Consider the following 16,751-nt stretch of genomic DNA (forward strand, 5'->3'; position numbering starts at 1 on the left):
GATATGTAAGTATATTACAGAAATGGGTCTATTATGGTATGTTATAATGTACACGGTATGAAGTATGTTATGAATATTCTATAACTATAAGTATGTACAGGCTATGAACAGGATATAAGTATGAAATAAAAAAACTATACAGAAATCTGAGATATACAGTTTTATATATTATAAAACTAACTCCAGGTAGAGTCAAGGACCCACGGTGACGTGCTGAACACAACATGGTGAAGCCAAACAGGGATAAGGAAGAGAGTAGAGCGGACGAGTCTCCTACAGAGGGCAGCAGATCAGCAGGAGACGGATATAAAACACTCGTGGTGGGGACGCTACAAAACAGATGTTAAGATAATCAATAACTCCATGTAACATGTACACACATGTCTCACTCTTCATCTTCTGATAACTGATGCTGCTGATGTTCAGGAAGATCACAAAGTTTATCTGTGGCCCATAAAACAAAAGAAAGATCATCTGAACACTCGTGATTTTGGTCACGAGATTCAGGAACTTAATTTTAAGCTTGAGCATAATCAGCACTTTAATGCTTTAATGCTGATCATAGTATGATTAATAATATTTGTGGTTGTTTACTCTTTAATCTTGTGTCTGACAAAGAAATTATTTAAAATGACCAAAATGACCCCAGCCAACATCCACAGCAGCTTCCTGGTTTGAATGAAGTTGAAGAGCAGCACAGTGTGCAGATACAGGCCCCTCACCAGCAACCAGGGAAAGTTAGACAACAGAAGTGAAGAAGTGAAGCAGGTCACTGCTGCTTTGTACTGCAGCTGAAACACCTGGGAGACAGTGTAACCCAGGAAGTATTTTATAGACAGCTATAACGTTATTGTTTTGAGTAGAGGACTGCTATAAGGGCACATTTTGAGCATGCTCAGACTATTTTTGTCCATAATGAGCAGGATGTGGGTTGCAGCCTTTGCTATGAACCTCTGCTCATCCAAACAACATGAGAGGGTAACCAAAGCATTATCGACAAGCATTAGCTTCCGTGTTTTTATTTTGTTTTTAAAAGCTAACGCAAATGCCAAAAAACTGCAGTTCCACTAGTTGCCACTAGAGGCTGCCTCCAAAAGTGAGTCAACTCTCATACAGCTCTGTTTAAAACTCCAAATTTACAGCAGAAATAAACTAAATATATATATATTTCAATTACACTAACATGGAAACTCTCATAAGCATATTTAATGTTTTATTCTGACATTTCAATGTGGTCGTTTTCAGCCTTTAATGAAAAGGTTTCTGGTGTTAAAACCGACCTGAAACAGTAGAAAACCAGATCAGCAATGAGGAGATGCTCCATATCCAACAGTCCACATCAACCTCAGAGTATCAAAGTAGTTTTTCTGGAGCATGGCATGAAAGATTTATCACACGCAGGCACAAAGAAGTAAGTCTGCTTCTCCCTGCTGGCTAAATATATTTAAATTAGTGGAAACCCTTTGATGGAACTGAGCCGCTACAGTAAACCTGCATGCAGCCGTACCTCCTTCCCCAAATCTTCATCCTGCTCGTGAGCTTGATCAAAACAGGTTTTGTAATATTGCAGGTTTGTTTCGCTCCAGCCTCAGACTGTAGATCTACCAGTGATGAAAGCTATGGAGAAAATGTTTTTTAAACACTTTAAACGAAGCTTAAAGTTTTTAAACTGCAACTCTGCAGAGGAATCCAGAGCAACACAGATTTTTCTTTCTTTCTTTTCTTTCTTTTATTCTTTATTAATTTTGGAGCATTTTTTAGGGTCCTCCCATGACACTTTTCATTTTGTTAGACATGGTACAGTTGAGGAAAAAAATAAGACCACTCTAATTTGTCATGTGTTGTCATATTTTGATGAGAAGTACTTTTTGTTGGGTATAAAATCACCTGGCGTTAGTGATGGTGTTACTACTTTTAGCGATAGTGTTCTAGGGTTAATGGTGAAATGACCAAGATTCCTCTGGAGGTGGCGAGCAGCAATGTGACCTTAGTTTTACTCGACTGGTATGACTTAGAAAAAGAACTTATTATGGTCTTTGAAGGGGACAAAAACAACACAGACTTGGAAGTTTACCTGTCAAAAAGAAGAACATTTCTGTGTGAGAGCGACATTAAGGTCAGTGAGTGGCATAAAATATTTGACAGTCTTTTATGAATAGTGTAGATCTTATTATTTTGTTCGTCTGTCAGGCCATAATGAGACAGCTGGTAGATGAGATGCACTCCAAGGGTGTTTTCTATCAAGACATTAAACCAGACAGTATTGTAATTGAAAACTCAGCTGAACGTTTAGCACATCGGCGTGTCAAATACATTGATTTTGGCTGTGGAGTCATTTTTACACCAGAAGCAGTCACTTGAAGAAATGGTAGGTCATCCGCCTCATTGTTTACATGTTCTTGCCTCCCCAACACCTTGAGTCCACATTCATTACTTACCATTAATAATTTCTCTCTGGATTTTAGGGAGTAAATCACCGGCTCTAAACTTGCTGTTTAACGCCACCAAAGCCAATTGCATCACAGTTTTGCAGCTGGGCAGTGTGATGGATAGGCTGTTACACAACATCACCTCTGCCAAGAAGATGTCTTCGAAGCGTACCGATATTTCAGAAAGTAAGCCTGATGTTAATTCTTTAACCTGTCATGATTTGCGTTACAAAACAGAAAAATCTGTTTTATGTGTTATCTGTATCGGTAATGCGCACATCGATTTTTGTATGATAAACATGAACCCCGCCCTCTATTATATTTCTAAACAGACTGCGAGAGTTTTCTGTTAGGTTGTCCGGCAGCCAGAAATGAAGACCGCCTCACCCTAGAGGAACTTCGAAATCATTCCTGGTTCAAATGACTTATCGACTCCAAGCACAACAGGGTTACAGAGCATAAGCTCTAACAGAGAAGTATTTGGTCAAATTCTGAAGCCATGTCACATATCTGTGTACGTTTTTAACAATTATGCCATTTGTACAGGCCTGCCCTTGTAGAGGCACCCCACAAAAGAGTTTTACATGTGGTCAGACTGCTTGGTGTTTGTGTGGATTGGACCATGCATTTGTGAGTCCTCAAATATGACGCACAAGTAAATGTACATGTTTCTAAATCTTAGTTTACGCTTTTGGATCATATTGTATGCATTTGAAACACTTTTGAGTATTGAGACACATTTCTCTCCGTGCAGCTATAACACTTTCTAGTTAGTTGTAGTGGATTACGTGGCTGACTGAATGGGTAATGTAAGTTACTGGAAAGTAATCTAAAGGAATTGTCACAGCTAGTGGGTCTGATTTGGGTAAACCCGTTACACAACTTTTTTCCCTCAGAGTGATGGAGGCAGATGGTCTTCATGGATTTAAGATTTTTCCAGACAGTCCTGAGGACAACCCAAACACTCTTTGAAGGGTAAACTCTGGTCTAAATGCACTGACACAGTCAGCGCTGAAATATTTCAGCAATCTAATGTTGTTCCATTATTTTTCCTCTGCTTTGAAAAGCAGACCACAGCCTCTGTTGGCGTCTGCTGTGACTGCCATGGTCAAAGACGTGATTACCTAAGGTACAAAATGTTTTCCTGTAAGAGTCTAAACATAAATAAATATGGAGGAACTCAAAATTCAATTGTGATGCCAAAAACAGGCCAGTAAATACGCCAGTCATTACAAATAATGTGAATAACATGTGTTCACTTCATGTATAGAAAGTGAGGACAGTGGCTGGAAATAGTGGCTGCAGCTATAATTGATTTAAGGACCACATATGTCATTTTACATATTTAGGCAAAGCACCAAGCGCAGTGTTATTTTTCTTAATCATTGTCTTTATTTTATTTTAAAATTTAATTGCTATCTGGAAAAAACAAACAAACATTCTTTCTGTTTTCAGTTCTACTCGTCATATGGATGTTACCTTTTTTCTTATTTTTTGTTACATATATTAAAATTAACATATCTGGACCAAATGTTCAGGCTTCACAATGGTGTAATATTTACTTTTCTGAATGATCAGTACAGTTCAAAAACACTCAGTGCTGCCCCTCAGTAAGCTTCCAGATGTTTGCTAATCATAAAACAGAGGACTTTTAAGGAGGGGGGTCTTAAAGAGACAAGAGCTGAAAGGTCTTGTTTAAGAAGGATGATGAGCTAAGAGACTATAAAAATGGATCGTATAAGATAAATATACAAAAGGTCATGCAAAGCTACTGTGGAGTCCCAGAACTGAAACATAAAGAAATCAGCGTAATATGCAAGAAACTGTATACCTCTACTATTTTTGCAGAATCAAATTCATAGTATATTTCCACATTACTTTTATCTACAGAATAGATGTGTAAAAATGTGCTTTTACTTCCATTTTAAGCTTTGCATGCTGACAAAAATCTATACCTTATTATTGGCGGATAAGCAACTTGTGAAATTGATGTAAATCAAAGTGTTTTGGAAGAAACAAATCGGAAATTGTGTGTTTTCTGTATAGAAAATACAGAAAATATAATTCCAAAGTTTCTTGGAATTATCTTAATTTATTACGGAAATATTTCTTAATTTAAGAGAACTTGTAGTTCTCTTTGACCATTGTTGTGTAGGTAGGGTTGCCAACTGCCCGTTTTAGCTGGGACATCCTGTATAATGAGCAAAAATGGTTCGTCTCTTATTCTACCTCAGATGTCCTGTATATATTGACCATTACCTGTAATGCCACTTAAATCTGATTTGACTGCAGTTGTATCAGGTGATTGTTTCTGTCCAGTCACAACATTCAGTGATGGCCCATTATGCACATTAGATGTGAAGAGTAATACGTGATTTGTAAAAAATAAGGTGATGTTTTTCTGTGTAGCATAATAAACTGGGTGATTGAAGTCCCTATTTACAGTATTTTATTTTAAGATTTTTTTATTTTTACACTATGCCCAGCTGGCTGTGCACTGTGCTTCTGGTACACCAGAGTGCCCCTTATTTTATAGTTAAAAAGTTGAAAACCCTATGGGTAGCTTAACTTAGTTCTGCTAGTTTCTAGCTTAGAGATACTCGCTTAGAAATATAGGCCTGGTTCTATTAATTAATGCTAGCTTTTAGTTTAATATTGTCACTCATTTGTCTAGGAGTGTTAATTGGGAGCTTAAGGGATGATAATTTAGTGATGCTAGGTAGTAACCTAGCAATGCTAGTTACTAGTGCAGGGATGCTAGGGATGCTAGTTAATAATAGTCACCAACCTATTTATCATTCTAGAAATGCTAGTCAGTATTATAAGGATGCGAGGTAATAATAATTACTAGCTTAAACATGCTTGTTGCTGGCCTAGAAATTCTAGTCAGTAGTGTAGGTTGGTTGTTAATAGTAGCTATCTTAGGGATGCTAGTTGCTAGCCTAGGAAGGCAAGTTTGTAGGCTGGGTATGCTAGTTAATGCTAACGCTAGAAACTATTATATTAACTTGTTAACACATTAACTAACTTGTTAACACATTAACTAATTAATGCTAGTTCCCAGCTGAGGATAATTAATCCCTTTCATAGGAACCCTTGTAAATACTCCAGGGATGCTAGTTATTAAGAGCTGCTAGCTTACTGATGATTGTTGCTAGTAAGTTGATGCAAAAGGAGAAATCTTTTTTTCCCCAGAGTAACGGAGAAAGTTATAAGCTTTAGTCGGAATACTTGATTAATCTGGATGCCTGAAGTTAGCCTCATGTTTTTTAAAGTATGGAAAGAATGATTATACGGCCAATCAGTAAATGTTATCCCCTAGCTTAATATTAAAATCATCTTTTATCTGAGATAAAAACCTGTAACTTCAAATATTTGTCTTACACCATTTCTTTATTTGAACTGTATTTATTTGGAATGCTTGGAAAGAAAAGGGAAAGTCCCTGAGCCTGAGAAGCAGCTCCTTCAGGCCGGTGCCCACATGAGGCTTTAAACGGTAGGGAAGGGTCTTGTGGCAGCACCTGGCTCACAGAGAACTCCTACCACAGGATAATAACCAAATCATCTTAACCCACACAGCCAGTGCCAGCTGTTGCACTGGGCACAATTCCAGGAAGGCAAAACAGAGAGGCGGAGAGGAAAAAGAAAGAAAGCACTTGTCTTGCCAACACATCATGGCCCCAGCATGAATTCGGACGTCAATAATTCCACTGCTGGTTTTTCGACTCAGTGTAAAAGTTGGCACTCAGCGTGTGATACCAAGGGGCCACAGGGAGGGCAGTGAAAGAGGAGTGACACAAGGGTGCACTGTTTAGTCTGGCAGGTCTCAGCTGCTTTATGTGCCAACAGTCGACCTTTGTGAGCCCACCGCATCCATCTGTTACTGTAGCTACTGTCCAGTCTGGAAGCCCCTCTCATAAATGGATAAAAACAAAATAAAGCAATTTATAACTTTCCTTTTGTAGACTCGGAAAATTCCACCTTACTACCTTTATTAAAACTTTATTATAGTTACAGTCAGTAACATATTCAAACCCGAAAATGTGTCCTTATTGCTGCGCTATTCTGTCAATTTTTTTTTACTTAATTTACTCTGACCACAGTTGTTATCCAGATATATCCAGTTACAAAATGCATGCTTAAGCTCTACTGCAACTTCCAATGAAAATGAAAATCCAGAGAATGATAATGGAGTTAAGTGCAGCAGTGCTATCAGGAGCCTGTTTCCTTTGTGTAAGATACCAGTAGCACGTTGTTCTGGACTGAGTGGTGTAGCTTGAATAGTTCACAGTTACTGATGTGTTACTGAAGATCTTGCCACTCCTGCATCTCATCTATTATTAGGAGGCTGACATAAAAAGTGCTAAAATTGAATGGAGAAAGGTTATTTAAAGAGTATCAGATGAGAATTTATTGTAACTATATTTGGATTGAAATATATTTTTTATTTTTACAACTCATAGAAAATTATTGATTTTTCAGAATTTAATTGACTTTGAAATATGTAAGCAAAATAAAAAGCAGTAAAAGGGGAGGGATTTTAGAAATATTTGACTTAACTAACGTATATGTGCTCACTCCCTTATATAATATTGGCAAAACATCTACAACAAAGCTATAGTGACTGTAAAGACTAATGACTGTCTGAGCCTGATTGGCAGAGGGTAATTTAATTAACTTTAAGCCATTTAAAACAAGTTCAAGTTCCAATTTGACCTGTCCCCATGACCCACAGTCCTTATATCAGCCTGCTGCTTCTTAAAGGACCTAATCAATTCACACAAAACTGATCTATGTTAATAAAATGATCAAAGACCTTTTTATACACGTAAAATACACAAATGCATAAATCCTAATTTAAACAACTATATATTGTTAAAATAACAGATTAACAGAATAACAAAGTATTTAGGGAGGTTATACTGAAAACTGTACAAAGGCTTACAAAGAAAACAATGATCCACGCACATTTGAACTTATATGAACAAAAGTATGCTGTCGTTGATAATGTGGAAAATAATAATGTTTAATGTTACAGACTGACTCGTAACATTTGATATTTTGACAAATATACTAATAATATAGTATAGTACTAATATAACATGTATCATATGTCATAACATATGTCCACAAGTATGTGGACAGCTAAGCATTTTGCCCATATCTCTTCAACGCCTAGTGTACCATATTTGATACATGAAGTTTTTTGGAGTTTTTGAGCCTTCAGCATCATCTGTGTGTTTTTTTTTCTCCTGAAAAAAATCGAAATAAATTGCACAATACATTTTTAAGCATTTTTTTTTTAAATTCCAGATGTAGCAAATATGAAATGTAATGTAATTATTTTTTTAAACACATTTGTCAGATGGTTCAGTAAAATCTTCATATTAAAAATGGCTTTTTAAAATTTCTTAGTTGAGGCTTTAAAGAGATATTTGTGTAACAGCTTCTGTTACCCCTCCCTGAGCCTGGTTCTGCCGGAGGTTTCTTCCTGTTAAAAGGGAGTTTTTCCTTCCCACTGTCGCCAAAGTGCTTGCTCATAGGGGGTCATATGATTGTTGGATTTTTCTCTGTATCTATGAAGCGCCTTGAGGCGACTTTTGTTGTGATTTGGCGCTATATAAATACAATTGAATTGAATTGAATTGTTTTTCTGGTTTCAGCCTTTTTAACAGGTGTTGAACCTCCTGCGACTATTTGCTCTGATTTAACAACAGTAAGGTCCAGGAGTATGTCTGATGGTGTTTAAAATTCTTGTTTTTTCTGAAATTGTCTTGAAGATATCTATAATTTTTTTAACTGCTTATCCAGTTTGGGGTCATATCCATGGGGTCTATCCATCTGTCATGGCTAACACACAGGAGGTGGTTTATTTAGGCTCGCATTAACAGGGTGAGTTTAGAATCACCAATTCTTGTCTCTGGACTGTGGGGGGAAGAAAGACAGAAAGACCCCAGCTGGTAGATTCAAACTCAGGACCTTCTTTCTATGAGGCTGCAAAAGATCAAATGATGTTCTCAGTAGTGATTGGATACTGTGCAGATGTTACTGGCCTGGAAATGGTCACACGTGGACGCACAACTGGCAACTGCCCTTCCACGAGCCTGGTCCTCCATGCTTGATCAAAGGGAGTTTTTTGATTGTTGGAGTTTTTCTGTATTATTGTAGGATCATTACCTTAAAATATAAAGCACCTTGAGGCAACTGTTTGACAGTTGAATTGCCAAAGATTAAAAAAAGGATCCTATGATTTTTTTTTTGCAGTTACAGTTACTATTTGCCAAACAGGTTAGTTTGACTGAGACATATTAAAACTTTCAAATTCCTTTTAAAATGTCCTTATGTGTGTGTAGATAGCTGTCTATATAACTGTGCAGGGCTGTTTCTGATTTTGCATAAACAGAAGAACTGAGAGCAAACCATCCGTCTTTGCACCTCTTTGTTTACACCCTAGATGAAAGCAAATGGGCTGGAGGCTGCTGCGCGCAGACAGGTTGCATTTCATGACATGCAGTCATCGCCGCTCCACAGCGCCCCGCTCCGGCCTGCGCCTGCACTGCGACGAGAAGCCGTGCGCGCCCGGTGAGCGACTGCCGCTGAAGAGACGAGACCGCTGTCTGCACTCAGGTAAGAAAACCCAGACATATTTGTTTTATTTAACCGATCCGGTGTGGCTGCAATCACACCGAAACATCAGGAGAGCGGGCGACGTGCGGCTCAAACCCCGCGTCGTAATTCTGCGTCGGCATTCGTCCTGTCACTTGATATTTTATTTGCATGAGGTGGGAGAGGTTGGGCCTGTGCGCGTTTTACGTATAGAAATTTCATGCACTTGAACACGAGGCGTATTTTTTTTTCTCTTATATCTCGTGACAGCGCAGATTCTCCTGCAGCAGCTTCATTTTGCGTGTTTTCGGGGCTCACGCTTTTCATTGTGCGCGATCTGCTCCTCCATCGACCTACAATAAACAGAGAAACGTGTTTTTGTTGCAGCCATCATCGCACCAGCCCCGGAGGTGCAGTCACCTCCCTACAAACACGATACATTCAGCGTTTTTCTTCCTCCTCAAGAGGAAAGAAAATGTCTCCATCATCCTCCGGAGCAGGTCCTGTTTTCGTTACTGCCACTCTGGTGCTGGCGCGCAGTAACGAGACTAATCCTCCAGAGTATTTATAATCTCATTAATAAAGAATCCCATGGGGGAAACAACGCGGTGTTATTTCTCTAAGATTTACTGTAATTTAATAACACTTTTGTTCTTTGTGTCGTTGGCTTTGAGTGTGAATTTATGGCTGTAGGCACCCCCCTCCCCTACCGTTATTCTGGATCTTTCGCTTCTTTCTTGCATCTGAGGCCTAAATGCTTTCCAGACCAGCTGCCTCACAAACCAGCTCCTTTGATTTTAATATGTGATTTTCTGACATGTAAATAGACGGAAAAACGAGAAGCCCCTGGTGTATTTAATTGATTTCCGTGCGTCTCTGCATTGTTTCGAGAGCGGATAGTGTTGGAAATCGGGATGAAGCAGCGCTTGTGCGCAAATGCCAAGCCCATTTTTTCGCCTTTTTTTCATATTATAAACAGAAGAGAGCGCCCATGTCTCCGTGTGCTGTCACACGGCCAGTGCAGTGAACCAGGCTGCTTATCTGACACATATGGGCTCTTGGGTAATCCTCCCAGGGTCAGCGGACGCGATCTGACCCACAGTAGGTGCATGAAAGCCTTTTAACGCGAACCCTTTATGCCCGCCACGCAACAATATGTGATGTTTTCCTCTTTGGTTTGGTGGAGGGATGTTGGAGTGAGAATCTCTCGTCTCCTTCCTCGGACACACCTCTCTCCCACCCTCACTGGTTCTCACTCATTGCATCGATTTCTGTAACAATTACAGTGAAGAGGAGCGGGCATGTTGTAGTCAGAAACCGCAGCTGGGAGCCATTCCAACTGATGCACAGAAAGCAGTGAAACACATCTCAGTGCCATCTTTTTGTTTTTTTGATAAACTCAGACATCCTTCTGCAAGTTTCTGCAGCACTTGGGCACGACTGGAGAGACGCTGGTATGTGCACAGGGAGGTCTGAGAGGGGCTCCTCCCCCCCAAAAACACTGCTGGACATGTTCAGATCAGCCTTCAGGCATCTGTCCTCTAAAACCTTTAGACTGTAGCTGATTCTCTGCTTTTGATTTGGGCATCCAAACCTGTCTAGTTGGATTAGCAGCAGAACAAAGCTGGCAACTGAGTGCACACATCTCCAGCCAGGGGTCCCAGGTCCACTTCTTACTGTATGCATAATTAATTGAATGCTGGCACAATTTCAACTGCAGACAAGCCAGACGACGGTGCAGAGTTGTTGAAAACTGTCAATAAAAATAGGAAAGTTTCATATTTCCATTATAGCAGAACTTAAAAGTCATTGTCAGTGAGTGTTGTTATATTTGAAAAATCACTGTGCAGCATATTTGGTGCGATTGCTTTTATGCATGTAGATGAAATAATGTTTGATATCAGTTAAGTTGCCACTTGGTTTGTCAGGGACCAGAAATATGTTGGATCCAGATTTTAGCTTTGAGATATGTGATTGTAAGCTTGATAATTCTACATGATATATTTTTGGGAAAGTTATTTTTACATACCGACGCATGTACACTGGCTGTATTTTGGGTTTCTGGAGCACACAAAGTTTGTGAGCATCAAAATCAACATAGCAGAAGTCGAGACATCCCTACTTTTAGTCGCTAGCAGGAGTCAAACCCACGCTTTCCCATAATGCACCTTTGTAGCTTCTTTCTTCTCTGGTAAAAAAAATGCGTTTTTCAAACTCATTAGCTCCACCTCATAATGCAGGTACCTCTTAAAGGTTAGAACACAGGTTATTTATCTATATTTCCATTGAAAACCTGAGTTTTACTTTCTCCACTACACTTTTAAGGGACATGTCAAGCTTTTTACTCTGGAACATGTATTACTCTGACATTTTTAAACAAAAAAGACCAGCTTGCCCAGCCTGTGTCTCATCATAGTTGTGGTTTCTTGTTTTCACCAAAGAGACATGTCTGCTCCAGACCACTCAGATGTTTTCATTTAAGTAGCTGTTTGAGGAACAAAGAAGTAAAATCATCCGAGGCTTCGTAAGACAGGGAAATATATGCAGATTTGTTCAGAAGCACTCACTCATCAATCATCCGACCACCCCTGAGACTTATTCTGTGATCCTTTACATTCTGATTTTGACTGTATTTTTACCTGTTATGATGTATTTTTACATTGCTCTATTAGCTGTTTATAAGTGAAAAAAGGTGTAGTTAAAAAGCCAAAGGTCTCAAACTCACCCGGCCTCCTTTTTGGGAATTATCAGCGGTGATGAGACCAAACAGCGTCTAAGCCTGAAAGCGATGCATCAGGTCAGGAGTGTAGCTATGCATTTAACAAAGAATGGGGTCGTGCAGGATTATTACAGTCCCAAACATTAGACACGGTCGTCACTTGGCTAGAAAACATCAAGCCTGAACTGTCAAGTCAGAATTGGATGTCCACCTAAAACAGTAGCAGCAGTGCATAAGGAGAAGATCCCGAAGGGGAGATTGGCTAAATGCGGTTCGAGTCCAGAACTTTATGATGGCACTTTTACTTTTAAAGCCTTTTACTTCTACACACGACACTCGTTCAGGTATGCAGGTGTGTATATAGAAGCTGAAAGAAAACCTAAAGAACTGAAAACGCAGACGTGTGCAATGTAGTTAAAGATGCAGGCTGATGTGAGCAGTGCAGCTCTTTTGAAATAAATCAATCACTCTCCTTAATGTGACTGCTGACTCCATCATGGCCTCAAGCGTCGGGCATTATGAAATGAGTCCGCACTGAAGTGCTCCATTTAGCAAAGACTGACAGCCTGTTGGCCCCCGTCGGCTCGAGTCCAAAGGCGACCGCATCCAGCCGGCTTCAGTTTGGACGGACCCGCCTGCAGAGCTTAGGCTGGCAGAATAAACAGCACCACAGCAATTAAGTCTCCAGAGTGGAGCTTTTCTAAAAGTTACTCAGATTTACTGTATTTGGCTTCAGAGCTCAAACAGGCAGCTGAGATACTGATTTCAGGAAATTACTTTATTATTTTTAAAAAGGCTCAAACTCCTCAAAAATGTCCATGTGCTGCTCTTTCCCTGTTTTAAATTATTTGAACATTGCAAGACGTTTGAGCATGTCATCAAGAGAGTTTCCCACATTTAGATACTCTTGATTTAAAAGATATCTTTTTGATATCACTTTATGTGTGCATTCATTCTAGTTTACACATAAAGGACAAGATAAAGCTCACAGATGTGTAATGTTTCACAGAACAGCCTTTTTCTGGATGCGTTGCCTCATTAAATAGAAGAAGAAATGCCACAGCAGGATTTCAGCTGCATTCTTGTACACACTTAATTGGCACCATGCTGACTGAGGACTGGCTCATTGCATTGGGAAACCTGTGTGTGTGTGTGTGTTTATTGTGAACATACAGCAGCAGCTGGAGTCCCCGATTACTTAACAATCTGCGCCGTGAAAACATGAGAAGAATTCCTCATATCTTGAATTCCATACTGCAACATTGTGGCCTCAGAAATGTCGCGGTTTGTCTTTTACTTCTTTGGAACCTAGAAGTACAAGTCTGGCATTGATTATGTGCCAGTTATTTGAATGTGAAGTGAAAGGAGGATGCGTGTGAAGATAGCAGAGCAGGGCGTGGCTGAAATCCTGAAGGTGAAATATTGCAAACATTAGCTGCTTGTAGATGCGGGACGTCGGGGTGGTGCCGTGTGCAGACCGGCCATGCAAGATGTTTCCCCTCCAGCGCTTAGATGGAGGGGAAAATGGAAACGGGCTCCACCTTCAGCCCCTCCGCTGCAGGGCCGGGCCCACATTAGGAAGGTAGAGTCAGAGTGTGCTGGCTGCCGGAGGCTGGGCCAGAGCGCGGAGAGAGGGAGAGAGCGAGTGGTGAGCAAAGTAGGTCAGAGATACAGAGGCAATCAAGCATGAGAGCAGCATCCTCGTCTCTCAGTTGAGCTACACGCAGGGCTGGTGAGGCGGCAGGCCCGTACGTTGCATCAGACAAATGCCTTTGTTTCTCAGTGTGAGCCATTTTACCTCTAAAACTGTCACACACTCAATGAATTGGTCAATAACATTAGATTGGTTGAGAGTTGTTGGGATTTGTCGAGTATAAATGCTAAATATAATCTGGTTTCAGCTTCTCAGATGTGAAGTTGCTGCTTGTCTTTACTTTTATGTCAGTGTAAATGAAATATCTTTGTTTTTGCACACTAAAAACAGAAAATCTGCCCAGGTTTCTTCTGCAATACATAGCAGCTGAGACCATGACTCGATTAATCTAGGGCTGGGCGATATGGCCTAAAATACATATCGCAGTATAATTTGAAGCATGTGCGATAATGATATATATCGCGATATATTCATTTCTTCTGTATAACGTATTTTCCACACTATAAGGCACACTTAAAATCCTTTAATTTTCTCAAAATCGAGAGTGTGCCTTATGTATGAATTCTGGTTGTGCTTACTGACCTCGAACCGATTTTGGCTGCAGAAATCTGTTAAAAAATGTTTTAGTACAACTTTGGTGAGCCGCACTGCTTGATGGATTGTCAGAGCATTACGGCTGCCGTGGTGAGGAGCTTCGCGGAGGAATCTGGGTCCAAAACTCCGACCCTTTCAGGTCCCAAAGACAAACGAACACTGAGAGTTAAAAACGGTCTAAATTCTTTCATCTTTAATAAAATCATCAGCGTTGCTGCTTTACCAGGTGTAACAATTAAGTTTAACATCCATGAAAACAGAATTTATTAAATTTAACGGAGTTAGAAGTTAACAGGAAGTTAGCTCGCTAGTTTCCACCTAAACATGACATACCATGTTCTGACTGAGAGATTTTTGAAACTAATTCAAACGTACAGCTCTGCTACCACTTCCAACATAAATGAAGATAGAAAACTAAACAGCAGTGGCGTTTGCAGGGTTACTGAAGTTGGACTACCTGGTATATAATGTTGTGCTACGTGATTGCTAGCGACACAGCTACGTTAGCATAACATTAGCACAGTGACGCTGGAGGATGAACGCCAACTTTTTTCCACTCGATAAAAGTTAACGTGATGGATTCTGGTGCTCAGGGACAAATGCAATCGCATAGCAGGATGCTATACACGGGCCAAACTTCAGTCAGGAGAACAACTGAGATTATTCATCCACAATACGAGGTTAGTTATTAATATACTGCAACAACATGGGACTAGAACAGCTCAACATTAATGAATGAATGTTACGGAAGTGGAGGAAGCACAGTTTTTGGCTTTCCCCATATTTCAACAGTGCTTCATCTCTTTGCTATGACTGTCGCTCGCCATAATTTGCAGATGATAATGGTTTTAGCCGCTGTGATGCTTTCGACCAAAACAGGCGCCGCTTGATGACGTCATCAACATGCGCTATCGCGATAGAGCGATATAGTCAAAATCTCTATCGTTGGCCAAATTTATATCGTTTCTATCGCCCACCCCTACAGTAACCCTCATTATTATTTGTCAATAAAGGATAATTAGCAACTAAAAACCGGCTTTAAGAATAATGCAATTTCATAATTTTCAGTATTCAAGCTTAGAGAATGAAGGTTCAGTGTCCCCAGATTGCTGCATATTTTTAATTCTACATGTTTAGATGATAAAGGAAGCTGCACAAACTGTTTGTAAAGTCAAATCTGAGTCCACTTAACTCTGGTGCCATCATTATGACTTGCAGGTTCTTCTAGTAGCCAACTTTATATCAGAAATAAACACGTTTGCAGCCTGTTACAGATATAACAGCTGACAGGGTAACCTTTTTATAACTCGTCTCTCTGGATTCTGCAGTTGTGGGCGTGGTTTCTTTGATTGACAGGTGTCCTCACCACTCGATTGTGTTTAAGCTGTTGGTGCTAAAGTGTTTAATGGGAAATAATACATGGCGCAGCACATCTAAGTAGTTTGTGCTTCACTTTTGATTAATGAAATTCTTCAGTTTTATTGTTTGGTTAGTTGGAAGCACTAGCACTCCATTCACGTTTAAATATGGTCCCTTCTTGGTCCCAAAAGCCAACATGACAGTGGCCAAAGTGCGGCTGCAGCTTTATATACAATTTATGGTTAATCTTTATGAGCAACATATCAGGAATTCTGCAGGGATTCAAACTTATCTTAATTGTCGCACTAGGGGAAACAGCAGAAACACAGGAAATAAACTGCATCTTGCTCTAAATTTGAGCTAAATGCACACACACACATGCACGCACGCACACACACACACCTAATTTCAGACTGCTTGTCTCACTGAGTGCTCAGAGCTCTTGGAGCTGTGTCAACATCCCTGTTGACCGAGCTCCTTGCAGAGGCACGGTCTGTGCCAAGATCACATTTTCACACGCCCCTGAGAGGACCAAGCTGCATCAGCAGCCCTCTGAGGCTTTTCCCCCTCATGAAGCTGCGACAAAGACTGCTGTCACGTTCCCTTTCTGCAGCAGGTGAAATGTGTGTGTGTTTTTGTCAAATCATTAAGGAGGTGCTGGTGTTTCTGTTGTAAAGTTTGCAGAGGACCGAAATTAGTGAAATGCTCTTGGAAAGGAGAGTTTACAGGACTGCTTCCGCCCGAGCATTTCTGATAACGGGTTTAAGATCGCCTCTATTTTTAAAATGAGATGTGGTGAATCTGTTATGTATTTGAGCCATAGATTCTTTATTTTGGCCTTTCTGTCTCAGGCGGAGGACATGATTCACGCTAACGTACAGTGCTCGTGTACACATGATTATCTGAAGGATCTGCTCCTTATCAGACTCGAGTTTGTTTGCTCTCCAACCGTCTGAGCTCCCGGATGCAGAGTGAACGACCTCTCGGAGGGATTGTCTTTGCTGGCACGAGTGCTGCCTTCTCCTTGTTGTTTGGATTCTGTCATGTGTAACGCTACAATGAAGCGTTTTGTTGGGGAACTGTGTGTGAGGACCGGGAGAGTGCACTATTCATTAGAGCTCCTATGGGATACACACTTATATAATGCATTAGGACCTCCTCCTATGTTAATGAGTTTTTTTGTCAGAATAAAACTGTTTGTAATCCATGTAGTTGTTGTTATCATTAAAGTCCAAATAAACAGGCTGGTGCTTTTCTATTCAATTTGACTACTCAAAGTAGCCGTAGCTGAGAAACCATCTTATCCACTGTACAGCTGAGTGAAATGGCAACAACTTGGCTAATGTTGACATGAAAAAGTAAGGTGTGCTTCTCCAGACAGTGTGTGAGT

General features: G+C 40.2%; 2 protein-coding genes across 15 annotated transcripts in view; one reads left to right on the plus strand and one right to left on the minus strand.

Moving 5' to 3' along the window:
• Positions 1-16,751, minus strand: part of LOC102781177 (S-adenosylmethionine synthase-like) — a 132,457-nt gene that overhangs the window by 9,039 nt on the left and 106,667 nt on the right. The window lies entirely within an intron of this gene.
• The window catches only part of mapta (microtubule-associated protein tau a), a 40,894-nt gene continuing 33,072 nt past the window's right edge, over positions 8,930-16,751 (plus strand). For all 14 annotated transcript variants that reach the window (XM_087844915.1, XM_087844901.1, XM_087844909.1 and 11 more), the window contains exon 1: positions 8,930-9,056. The gene's annotated coding sequence lies outside the window, so the exon portion shown is untranslated. The remainder of the gene's footprint in view (positions 9,057-16,751) is intronic.

The sequence above is a fragment of the Neolamprologus brichardi genome, chromosome 8 (genome assembly GCF_056152115.1).
Source record: "Neolamprologus brichardi isolate AB-2024 chromosome 8, ASM5615211v1, whole genome shotgun sequence".
In the NCBI taxonomy this organism is placed as follows: domain Eukaryota; kingdom Metazoa; phylum Chordata; class Actinopteri; order Cichliformes; family Cichlidae; genus Neolamprologus; species Neolamprologus brichardi.